The sequence below is a fragment of the Lagenorhynchus albirostris genome, chromosome 5 (genome assembly GCF_949774975.1).
Source record: "Lagenorhynchus albirostris chromosome 5, mLagAlb1.1, whole genome shotgun sequence".
Lineage (NCBI taxonomy): Eukaryota > Metazoa > Chordata > Mammalia > Artiodactyla > Delphinidae > Lagenorhynchus > Lagenorhynchus albirostris.
This window is the reverse complement of record NC_083099.1, coordinates 61,803,553-61,815,754: the sequence shown is the minus strand read 5'-3', so window position 1 is coordinate 61,815,754 and position 12,202 is coordinate 61,803,553.

The window sequence follows — 12,202 nt, the reverse complement described above, 5'->3', positions numbered from 1 at the left end:
CACAGCCAGATGCAGCCCCACCCACCAGAAAGACAAGGTCCAGCCTAATCCACCAGAACAGAGACACCAGTACCCTCCACCAGGAAGCCTACACAAGCCACTGAACCAACCTTACCCACTGCGGACAGATACCAAAAACAACAGGAACTACGAACCTGCAGCCTATGAAAAGGAGACCACAAACACAGTAAGTTAAGAAAAATGGGAAGACAGAAAACTATGCAGCAGATGAAGGAGCAAGGTAAAAACCCACCAGACCAAACAAATGAAGAGGAAATAGGCAGTCTACCTGAAAAAGAATTCAGAGTAATGATAGTAAAGGTGATCTAAAATCTTGGAAATAGAATGGAGAAAATACAAGAAATGTTTAACAAGGACCTAGAAGAACTAAAGAGCAAACAAACAATGATGAACAACACAATAAATGAAATTAAAAATTCTCTAGAAGGAATCAATAGCAGAATAAGTGAGGCAGAAGAATGGATAAGTGACCTGGAAGATGAAATAGTGGAAATGACTACAATAGAGCAGAATAAAGAAAAAAGAATGAAAAGAATTGAAGACAGTCTCAGAGACCTCTGGGACAACATTCAATGCACCAACATTCAAATTATAGGGGTCCCAGAAGAAGAGGAAAAGAAACGGTCTGAGAAAATATTTGAAGAGATTATAGTTGAAAACTTCCCTAACATTGGAAAGGAAATAGTCAATCAAGTCCAGGAAGCACAGGGAGTTCCATACAGGATAAATCCAAGGAGAGACACATCAAGACACATATTAATCAAACTATCAAGAATTAAATACAAAGAAAAAATATTAAAAGCAGCAAAGGAAAAACAACAAATAGCATACAAGGGAATCCCCATAAGGTTAACAGCTGATCTTACAGCAAAAACTCTGCAAGCCAGAGGGGGGTGGCAGGACATATTTAAAGTGATGAAAGGGAAAAAATCTACAACCAAGATTATTCTACCCAGCAACAATCTCATTCAGATTTGATGGAGAAATTAAAACCTTTACAGACAAGCAAAAGCTAAGAGAATTCAGCACCATCAAACCAGTTTTACAACAAATGCTAAAGGAACTTCTCTAGGCAGGAAACACAAGAGAAGGAAAAGACCTACAAAAACAAACCCAAAACAATTAAGAAATGGTAATAGGAACATACATATCGATAATTACTTTAAATGTGAATTGATTAAATGCTCCAACCAAAAGACATAGACTGGCTGAATGGATACAAAAACAAGACCTGTAAGTATGCTGTCTACAAGAGACCCACTTCAAACCTAGGGACACATACAGACTGAAAGTGAGGGGATGGAAAAAGATATTCCATGCAAATGGAAATCAAAAGAAAGCTGGAGTAGCATTTTTCGTATCAGATAAAACAGACTTTAAAATAAAGACTAGGGCTTCCCTGGTGGCGCAGTGGTTGAGAGTCCACCTGCCGATGCAGGGGACATGGGTTTGTGCCCCGGTCCAGGAAGATCCCACATGCCATGGAGTGGCTGGGCCTGTAAGCCACGGCCAATGAGCCTGCACATCCGGAGCCTGTGCTCCGCAATGGGAGAGGCCACAACAGTGAGAGGTCCGCGTACCGCAAAAAAAAAAAAAAAAAAAAAAGATTAAAATAAAGACTGTTTTCGAGAGGCAAAGAAGGGCACTACATAATGATCAAGGGATCAATCCAAGAAGAAAATATAACAATTGTAAATATTTATGCACCCAACATAGGAGCACTTCAGTACATAAGGCAAATGCTAACACCCATAAAAGGGTAAATCGACAGTAACACAACCATAGTAGGGGACTTTAACACCCCACTTTCACCAATGGACAGATTATCCAAAATGAAAATAAATAAAGAAACACAAGCTTTAAATGATACATTAAACGAGATGGACTTAATTGATATTTATAGGATATTCCATCCAAAAACAACAGAATACACTTTCTTCTCAAGTGCTTATGGAACATTCTCCAGGATAGATCATATCTTGGGTCACAAATCAAGCCTTGGTAAATTTTTAAAAATTGAAATTGTATCAAGTATCTTTTCAAACCACAACACTATGAGACTAGATATCAATTACAGGGAAAAAAACTGTAAAAAATACAAACACATGAGGCTAAACAATATCCCACTAAATAACGAAGAGATCACTGAAGAAATCAAAGAGAGAATCAAAAAAATACCTAGAAACAAATGACAATGAAAACACAATGATCCAAAACCTATGGGATGCAACAAAAGCAGTTCTAAGAGGGAAGTTTATAGCAATACAATCCTACCTCAAGAAACAAGAAAAATCTCAAGTAAACAACCTAACCTTACACCTAAAGCAATTAGAGAAAAAAGAACAAACCCCCCCCCAAAGTTAGCAGAAGGAAAGAAATCATAAAGATCAGATCAGAAATAGATGAAAAAGAAATGAAGGAAACAGTAGCAAAGATCAGTAAAAGTAAAAGCTGGTTCCTTGAGAAGATAAACAATATTGACAAACCCCTAGCCAGACTCATCAAGAAAAAAAGGGAGAAAACTCAAATCGACAGAATTAGAAATGAAAAAGGAGAAATAACAACTGACCCTGCAGAAATACAAAAGATCATGAGAGATTACTACAAGCAACTCTATCAATAAAATGGACAATCTGGAAGAAATGGACAAATTCTTAGAAAAGCACAACCTTCTGAAACTGAACCAGGACGAAAAAGAAAATATAAACAGACCAATCACAAGCACTGAAATTGAAACTGTGATTAAAAATCTTCCAACAAACAAAAACCCAGGACCAGATGGCTTCACAGGTGAATTCTATTAAACATTTAGAGAAGAGCTAACACCTATCCTTCTCAAACTCTTCCAAAACATAGCAGAGGGAGGAACACTCCCAAAGTCATTCTATGAGGCCACCATCACCCTGATACCAAAACCAGACAAAGATGTCACCAAAAAAAGAAAACTACAGGCCAATATCACTGATGAACATAGATGCAAAAATCCTCAACAAAATACTAGCAAACAGAATCCAGCAGAACATTAAAAGGATCATACACCATGATCAAGTGGGGTTTATCCCAGGAATGGAAGGATTCTTCAATATATGCAAATCAATGTGATACACCGTATTAACAAACGGAAGGATAAAAGCCATATGATAATAGATGCGGAAAAAGCTTTGGACAAAATTCAACACCCATTTATGATAAAACCCCTCCAGAAAATAGTCATAAAGGGAACTTACCTCAACATGATAAAGGCCATATATGACAAACCCACAGCCAGCATTGTCCTCAATGGTAAAAAAATGAAACCATTTCTACTAAGATCAGGAACAAGACAAGGTTGCCCACTCTCACCACTATTATTCAACATAGTTTTGGAAGTTTTAGCCACAGCAATCAGAGAAGAAAAAGAAATAAAAGGAATCCAAATCAGAAAAGAAGAAGTAAAGCTGTCACTGTTTGCAGATGACATGATACTATACATAGAGAATCCTAAAGATGCTACCAGAAAACTACTAGAGCTAATCAATGAATTTGGTAAAGTTGCAAGATACAGAATTAATGCACAGAAATCTCTTGCATTCCTATGCACTAATGATGAAAAATCTGAAAGTGAAATTAAGAAAACACTCCCATTTACCACTGCAACAAAAAGAATAAAATATCTAGGAATAAACCTACCTAAAGAGACAGAAGACCTGTATGCAGAAAATTTTAAGACACTGATGAAAGAAATTAAAGATGATACAAACAGATGGAGAGATATACCATGTTCTTGGATTGGAAGAATCAACATTGTGAAAATGACTATACTACCCAAAGCAATCTACAGATTCAATGCAATCCGTATCAAACTACCACTGGCATTTTTCACAGAACTAGAACAAAAAATCTCACAATTTGTATGGAAACGCAAAATAGCCAAAGCAATCTTGAGAAAGAAAAACGGAGCTGGAGGAATCAGGCTCTCTGTTTCAGACTATACTACAAAGCTACAGTAATCAAGACAGTATGGTACTGGCACAAAAACAGAAATATAGATCAATGGAACAGGATAGAAAGCCCAGAGATAAATCCACGCACATATGGTCACCTTATCTTTGATAAAGGAGGCAAGAATATACAGTGGAGAAAAGATAGCCTCTTCAATAAGTGGTGCTGGGAAAACTGGACAGCTACATGTAGAAGAATGAAATTAGAACACTTCCTAGCACCATACACGAAAATAAAATGGATTCAAGACCTTAATGTAAGGCCAGACACTATAAAACTCATAGAGGAAAACGTAGGAAGAGCACTCTTTGACATAAATCACAGCAAGATCCTTTTTGACCCACCTCCTAGTGAAATGGAAATAAAAACAAAAATAAACAAATTGGACCTATGAAACTTGCAAGCTTTTGCACAGCAAAGGAAACCATAAGACGAAAAGACAACCCTGAGAATGGGAGAAAATATTTGCAAATGAAGCAACTGACAAAGGATTAATCTCCAAAATATACAAGCAGCTCATGCAGCTCAATATCAAAAAAACAAACCACCCGATCCAAAAATGGGCAGAAGACCTAAATAGACATTTCTCCAAAGAAGAAAGAAGATATACAGATTGCCAACAACACATGAAAACATGCTCAACATTACTAATCATTAGAGAAATGCAAATCAAAACTACAACGAGGTATCACCTCACACCGGTCAGAATGGCCATCATGAAAAAATCTACAAACAATAAATGCTGGAGACGGTGTGAAGAAAAGGAATCCCTCTTGCACTGTTGGTGGGAAAGTAAACTGATACAACCACTATGGAGAACAGCATGTAGGTTCCTTAAAAAACTAAAAATAGAACTACCATATGACCCAGCAATCCCACTCCTGGGCATATACCCTGAGAAAACCATAATTCAAAAAGAGACATGTACCGCAATGTTCACTGCAGCACTATTTACAATAGCCAGGACATGGAAGTGTCCATCGACAGATGAATGGATAAAGAAGATGTGGCACAATATTACTCAGCCATAAAAAGAAACGAAATTGAGTTATTTGTAGTGGGGTGGATGGACCTAGAATCTGTCATACAGAGTGAAGTAAGTCAGAAAGAAAAACAAATACCATATGGTAACACATATATATAGAATCTGGAAAAAAAAATGGTTCGATGAACCTAGGGGCAGGACAGGAATAAAGATGCAGATGTAGAGAATGGACTTGAGGACACAGGGAGGGGGAAGGGTAAGCTGGGATGAACTGAGAGAGTGGCATGGACATATATACACTACCAAATGTAAAATAGATTGCTAGTGGGAAGCAGCTGCATAGTACAGGGAGATCAGCTTGGTGCTTTGTGACCACCTAGAGGGGTGGGATAGGGAGGGTGGGAGGGAGATGCAAGAGGGAGAGGATATGGGGATATATGTATATGTATAGCTGATTCACTTTGTTATACAGCAGAAACTAACACAACACTGTAAAGCAATTATACTCCAATAAAGAGGTTAAAAAAAAAAATACTACACAGGGGAATTCCCTGGCCGTCCAGTGGTTAGGACTCTGCGCTTCCACTGCAGGGGGCACAGGTTCGATCCCTGGTCAGGGAACTAAGATCCTGCAAGCCAGGATCTTAGTTCTTTTGGCATGGCCAAAAGAAAAAAAAAAACACTACATGTTTTGCTCCTCTCTTGGTTGATCCCAATTAGTAGATTAAAGGAGCAGAGAACTCTTTCAGGAAGAATGTCTGTATACTTTTGTTAAACTCATGATTTCCCAAACTTATTTGACTACAGAACCCTTTTCTTAGTGGAATGTAACATCCCATGTGTAAAGGGAAAGAGTAAGCTGCTGTAACAAAGATATCCAACAATATAGTGACTTAAAGAATATTTCTGTCTTGTGAAACATCCTGGGTTGGGCCTACAGGCTGCTGTGCTCCACACGGTCATTTAGTGGCCCAGGTTCCTTCCTTCTGGTTTTTCTGCCATCCACTAGAGCATTGTCTTTGCCTACATAGTCAAAAGCAGATCTCAGGAATGTCCAGTTTCCAGATTGCAGGAAAGGGAAAGAACTTGGAAGATATGCATATGTAATATTTTAAGGCCCAGTGTGCAAGTGGCATGCAAAATCTTTTCTTATATTCCCTTAGTTAAAACTTTGTTTCACCAAGCTGCAAGAAGTATTGGGAAGCTAGCTAGGAGGCCATTGCCCAACTACAATTTTATTACTGTGCATCAGTGTCACCCAGCCTGCCTGCAGCCGAGGAGGAACTAGAATCCATGTCTTCCAACTCCTAGGCCAAGATTCTAAGTTACCACACTAGCATTTGCTTATCAGTCAACAAGTATCAAGTGTCTCTTGAGTTCCAAGTTTATTGTCAGATGAGGATAGAAAGCTTTTTAAAATATAGTTTCACTAATCCTCTACAAAATGTTTGTCAATTGCATCTTTAATCTGGTAGCAGTTTTTGTTTATGGATAAGCTTTTCAAATATGGCTATTATAAAAGTAGCAATAATTGTAGGTTTATACCATAATATTTTAATTTGCCAGGGAACATATACCATGGAAATTAACAAAAGGAAAACAGGGTAGAGAATCTTGAAATGGACCCAGATACATCTCAGAATTTATAAAAAAGGCATTTCAAATTAGTTCTGAACCAAAAAGATAAATGTTTTGTAAAAGTGGTGTTTGGACCACTGGATAGCAATATGGAAAAAACAATAGTAAGTTTACCTCAGCCCTTAAAGTCATTCATATCAATGCCAAAACCTTGGCCTCTGTGCACTGGTGCCAAATCGAATCTCAGAGACAGAATTTTGGGTGAAGTAGAAAGAATAACTTTATTGCTTTGCCAGGCAAAGGAGACACAGTGGGCTTGTGCCTCTCAAAAACAGTGTGTCCTCAACCCAGAGGGATTTGGTGAGCAGTTTTATAGCAATGGTTCAAGGCCAGAGTTGCTGATAAGGATTAGGGTGTGTGCAGGGCCTTCACTCCTTTAATCTGGCCTCAGGTGGTCTCCTGATAAGCTTCTGTGGTTCCTTTAATCTGGAATGAAGAATGCTAACATCTTCCATTTGTTGGGCTGTTTAATTCTGGAAAGAACTCAAAGATATTGTTATGTGTATCCCTTGAGGTGGAACCAGGACCTGCCCCAGGGCTGTACTATTGTTTCTTGACTGCTCCTCCTTTGTCTCTGCATTGCTCCCTTCCCACAGGGTCCTGCTTGGTTTCACTATTGTTCAAGTGTGTGACTTAAAGAAATCATGGAAGTCAAAACATTTTGAAAAGCATCTTGAATAGGATAAAGTCTTTCCAGGCAAAAACTAAAACCAGAAGCTACAAAGGAAAATCTTGACAAATTAAGCTATGTAAGAAGCAAAAACTTATATGTAGAAAAAAGGAAAAATTAAAACTTAAAAGGTAAATACATTTTCAAAACATGACACAAGACTAATTTCCTTGGTGTATAAAGAGTGTTTACAAATCAACAACAATGGAAAAAGAAATGGGCAAAGGACATGAATACATAGGAAAAAAATTCAAAATCCAGTAAATATATGAAAAGAGGCCAAACAATGATATATCATTTTTCATTATCAGACTGTCCAACATTTAAAACTTTGATAATACCCAGTGTTGGAGAAGCTATAGGAAAACCAGCACTCTCATACACTGTTGGTAAGAGTGTAAATTAGTACTATCATTTTAGAAGTGAATTTGTAACAGCTTTCAAAAATTTAAAATAAGTATATGATTTGATCCAACAGTTCCACTTCTAGGAATTTATTTTAATGATAAACTCATACAAATGAACAAAGAATTATATGTACAGATGTTTATTTTAGGATCACTTTTAACAGGAAAACAAGTAGTGAGAAATGGGAAACAACCTAAATGTCTGTGGTAGTGTAAAAATTTATCCCCAAATTGAGACTCCTTCCTTCAAAGAGTGGAATCAAATTACCTTCTCTTTAAGTGTGGGCTGTACTAATGACTCAGTAAATAGAATGTGGTGGAAGTGATGCTCGTTGACTTTCAAGACTACCTTATAAAAAGCATTTTAGTTTTTTCCTCATTCTCCCTCTTGGGTTATTCACTGTAGAAGCCAGCTGCCATATTGAGAGGACACTGAAGCAGCCCAAAGGAGAGACCTGCGTGGCAGGAACTGAAGCCTCCTGCCAACAGCCATGTGTGTGAGCCCCTGGGAGGTAGACTGTCCAGCCCTAGTCAAGCTTTCAGATGGCTTCAGCTCAAACTGATGTCTTGGCTGAAACTTCATGAGAGACCTGGAGCGAGAAGAACCCAGCTAAACCACTCTTGAATTTATTACCAGAGGGCCATGAGATAATAAATGTTTGCTGTTTTAAGCACCTAAGTTTTGTTAACGATAGATAACAAATATATTAAATACAAAAAGTCGATTGATAAAATATTGTACTGACATATAATGGAACTCTGTGCAGCTATTAAAAATAATATCTTCTGCTTGAGATGTAGAAATCTAGAAAGAGAACTATCCCCACACTTGCAAGATCAGAAAATCTGGAAAATATGCAAATTCACAACTTTTTGTGGACCCATGAGAGAGCTGAGTTCACCGGGCACCCATATAGCCTGAAGACCAAGGAAAGACAGGCACCTACAAAGAGAGATGGAACTCCAAGCACTTGCCTACCTGGAGCAGGCACTGCTATACGCTGGCAAAGAGAGTTCTGCTAAATTTGTGGCCCAGTGTAGGCTTGCAAGAGAAAATAAAAACCAAGGGGCCATAGATATAATGAATATTTGCATCCACTTACAGGCTTTTCTCCTCCAATGGTCTCACTGGGCACTCACAAAAAAGATTAGCAAAAGTCCTGAGAAAGCATCCTTGAGGGCATAGCCTGGGGAAGGGGAATATCAGTTGCTGCAGGAAAGACATGAGACAAGGCTTGGATCCTATTGCCCCATATTTCCAACAGAACAAAAGTAGAACCAGCTGCCCAAGAACAGGCAATAAACACATCCTTACAGGGCTGGTAAATCCAACTGCAGCTGGGGAAAAATAATGGAATAAAAACCAAACCTCTGATCCTGGGAGAGAGGTGGGAATATGTGCTGTGCCCAAAACTGCTGGGGGAGGGTAGAAACACTTTGAAGGTCACACCCCCTCAAGACCCAGGGACAGAGTGCCTGCCTGCCTGAGACTTAATCAGAACAGAGCACCTCATGGCTCAGTCCCCAGCCCCAGGCTAACAAGCACTGACTATCAAGTAACAGTGGAGTCTGCTGGGAGAGCTACAAGGGCATGGAGAGACTCTGACACATACCAGGGAAGACCTAAAGCTGAGAGTGGAGCACACATTGAGAAAAACATTTGGTCAAACAATGCCATACCTTAAACACAGGTAACACTTGAGGAATCTGAAGTGCATGGTGTACTTAGGCTAACTGTAGCAACAATAAACTCAAGGGTCTACACAAAGGAGTGAAGACTGCAGGAAATGGTAATCACATAAGTAAGTACTGAAGCTTTTTCCCCTCATTATTTATGTCTCATTAAAAGAAAATTGACTATTTAAATATAAAAAGAATAAGAATATGTTGGGCTTCCCTGGTGGCGCAGTGGTTGGGAGCCCGCCTGCCAATGCAGCAGACACGGGTTCGTGCCCCGGTCCAGGAAGATCCCCGGAGTGGCTAGGCCCATGAGCCATGGCCGCTGAGCCTGCGCGTCTGGAGCCTGTGCTCTGCAACGGGAGAGGCCACAACAGTGAGAGGCCTGTGTACCGCAAAAAATAAATAAAATAAAACGGTTAATCCGTCAAGAGGACATACCAATCCTAAATATTTACACATCAATAACAGAGCTTTGGAATACACAAAGCAAAAACAGAACTGCAAAGAGGAATAAACAAATCCACAATTTAATCTGATATTTCAACTCCTCTCTTGTAAGAATTGATAAAACAATAAAGAAAAAATCAGTAAGAATATAGAATACTTGAACAACACTGTCAACCAGTTTAACCTAATAACATTTATAGGACACTGAATCCAACAACAAAAGAATACACACATCCTTCTTAAGTTTACATGGAACATTTAACAAGACAGACCATTGTTATGGGCTGAATTGTGTTCCCCCCTGCTGTTTGGTCCCATCCTGTTGATGGTGATGCTCTTGCCTAGGAACTAGGAACACCTGAGGCACTCACCAAGCTTGTGGGGCCAGTGTTGTGGCTGGACTAGCCCGTGTGGTTCTTATAATGATTGCAGTACACACTTCAGCCAGAAACCATCAGGGGACTTTGAGGAACAAGATTTACTACTCATAGGTCCTGGAGAGTACACAGCACACTCAAGGGCCATGAAGCAAGGTCACAGGTTGAGAGACAGAGAGCACAGACCTGGGGCTCTGCCTTTGTTAGGGCCCAAGGGTGGGGTGTTTAGGGTTTCACAGGTTCACTCTTTATTGGCTAATTTAAAGCATAAGAGAGGGAATTAGGGAATGGAAAGGGAGAAGCTAAAAGAATGTTGAAGAACAAAGTTGGAGGGCTAATAATACCTGATTTCAAGGTTTATTGTAAAGTTACAGCAATCAAGGCAATTTGATCTTGACATAAAGATAGAAAATTATATCAGTGGAACAGGATAGACCCATATACGTGTGGACAACTGATATTCAACAAAGGTACAAAAGCAATAGAGTGAGGAAAGGATAATTTTTTCAGCAATGAGCTAATCCACATCTCAAATCATATGGAATTCTCAATAAGAGATTTCCCATCCGAAACCATCAAGGCCAGAATGCAGTGAGATGATATATTAAAGTGCTGAAAGGAAAAAGACTGTCAATTAAGAATTCTATATCCACAAAACTGTCCTTCAAAACTGAAGGAGAAATTAAGACATTCCAGGTAAACAACTGAGATAATTTGTCACTAACATACCTTCCCTACAAGAAATGCTAAAAGGAGTCCTTCAGAAATGAAAGGTTACTAGACAGTAACTCAAATCCACATGAAGAAATAAAGAGCACCAATAAATGTAACTACATAGGTAAATATAGAAGACATTATAAATATATTTTTTGTTTGTCATAGCTCTGGCTACTGTAACAAATTACCATGGACTGAATGACTTAAACAACAGATTTATTTCTCACAAGTTTGGAGACTGGGAAGTCTGAGATGAGGGTGCCAGCATGGTGGCATTCTGGTGAGGGCCACCTTCCTGGCTTGTAGACAGCTGCTCTCTCACTATATCCTTACGTGGTGGAGAGCAGAGAGAGAACTAGCTCTCCTCCTCTTCCTATAAGGACACTAATCCCATCATGAGGGCTTCACCCTCATAATCTAATTACCTCCCCAAGTCCCCACCTTCCAATACCACCACATTAGAGCTTCTGTGTATGAATTTTGAGGGAACACAAACATTTCCTCTGTAGCATTGTTTGTAACTCCTTTTTCTCTTATCTGATATAAAAGACAACTTCATAAAGCAATCATTATAAACCCATGATGGTGGGTATACAATGAATAAAGATGTAATTTATATGGCAATAATAGCAAAAAGGAAGGGGAGACAATGGAAATAGATAGAAGCAAAGTTTTTATATACTATTGAAGTTAAGATAGTATTAATCCAAACTAGATTGCTATAGGCTGAGATGTACAGTAATCTTCAGGGCAACCACTAAGAAAATAACTCCCCAGGCCCCTCCAGTCAGGCTTATCACCACTCAAGAGATTTTGCTCCGGTAGCCAGCAGAAAGGGCACAGGCTTCAGGGCCAGACAAGGCATAATGCAAATTTTAGCCTGTTATGTGATGCTGGGTGGTTCATTTTCCACATCAGTAAAGTGGGGATTAAAAAAATCTACCCTGTAGAGGTACCATATGCATTACACAGTGTCAGGCACATAATAGGGAGTCCTTATATGGAAACCATTATTACTGCTATTATTATTATTATTGCTATTCTCCAACTACCCAGATCCTCTATGACCTTCAGTCTCTCCAAGGTTCAACGCCTACAAAGTCATCTCTGACTATTCCTTTCCTCATCTAGTGTGTTTCTAAGTAGCAAACAATTGATCAGTCACTCTCTAGCTATTTATATCAATAAATGTTTCTCAACTAGGCAGTAAGCAACTTGAAAGCATATATTATATTCTAGTCCAGAGCACCTCTTCAGCTGTAGTACAGCATAGTGCTTA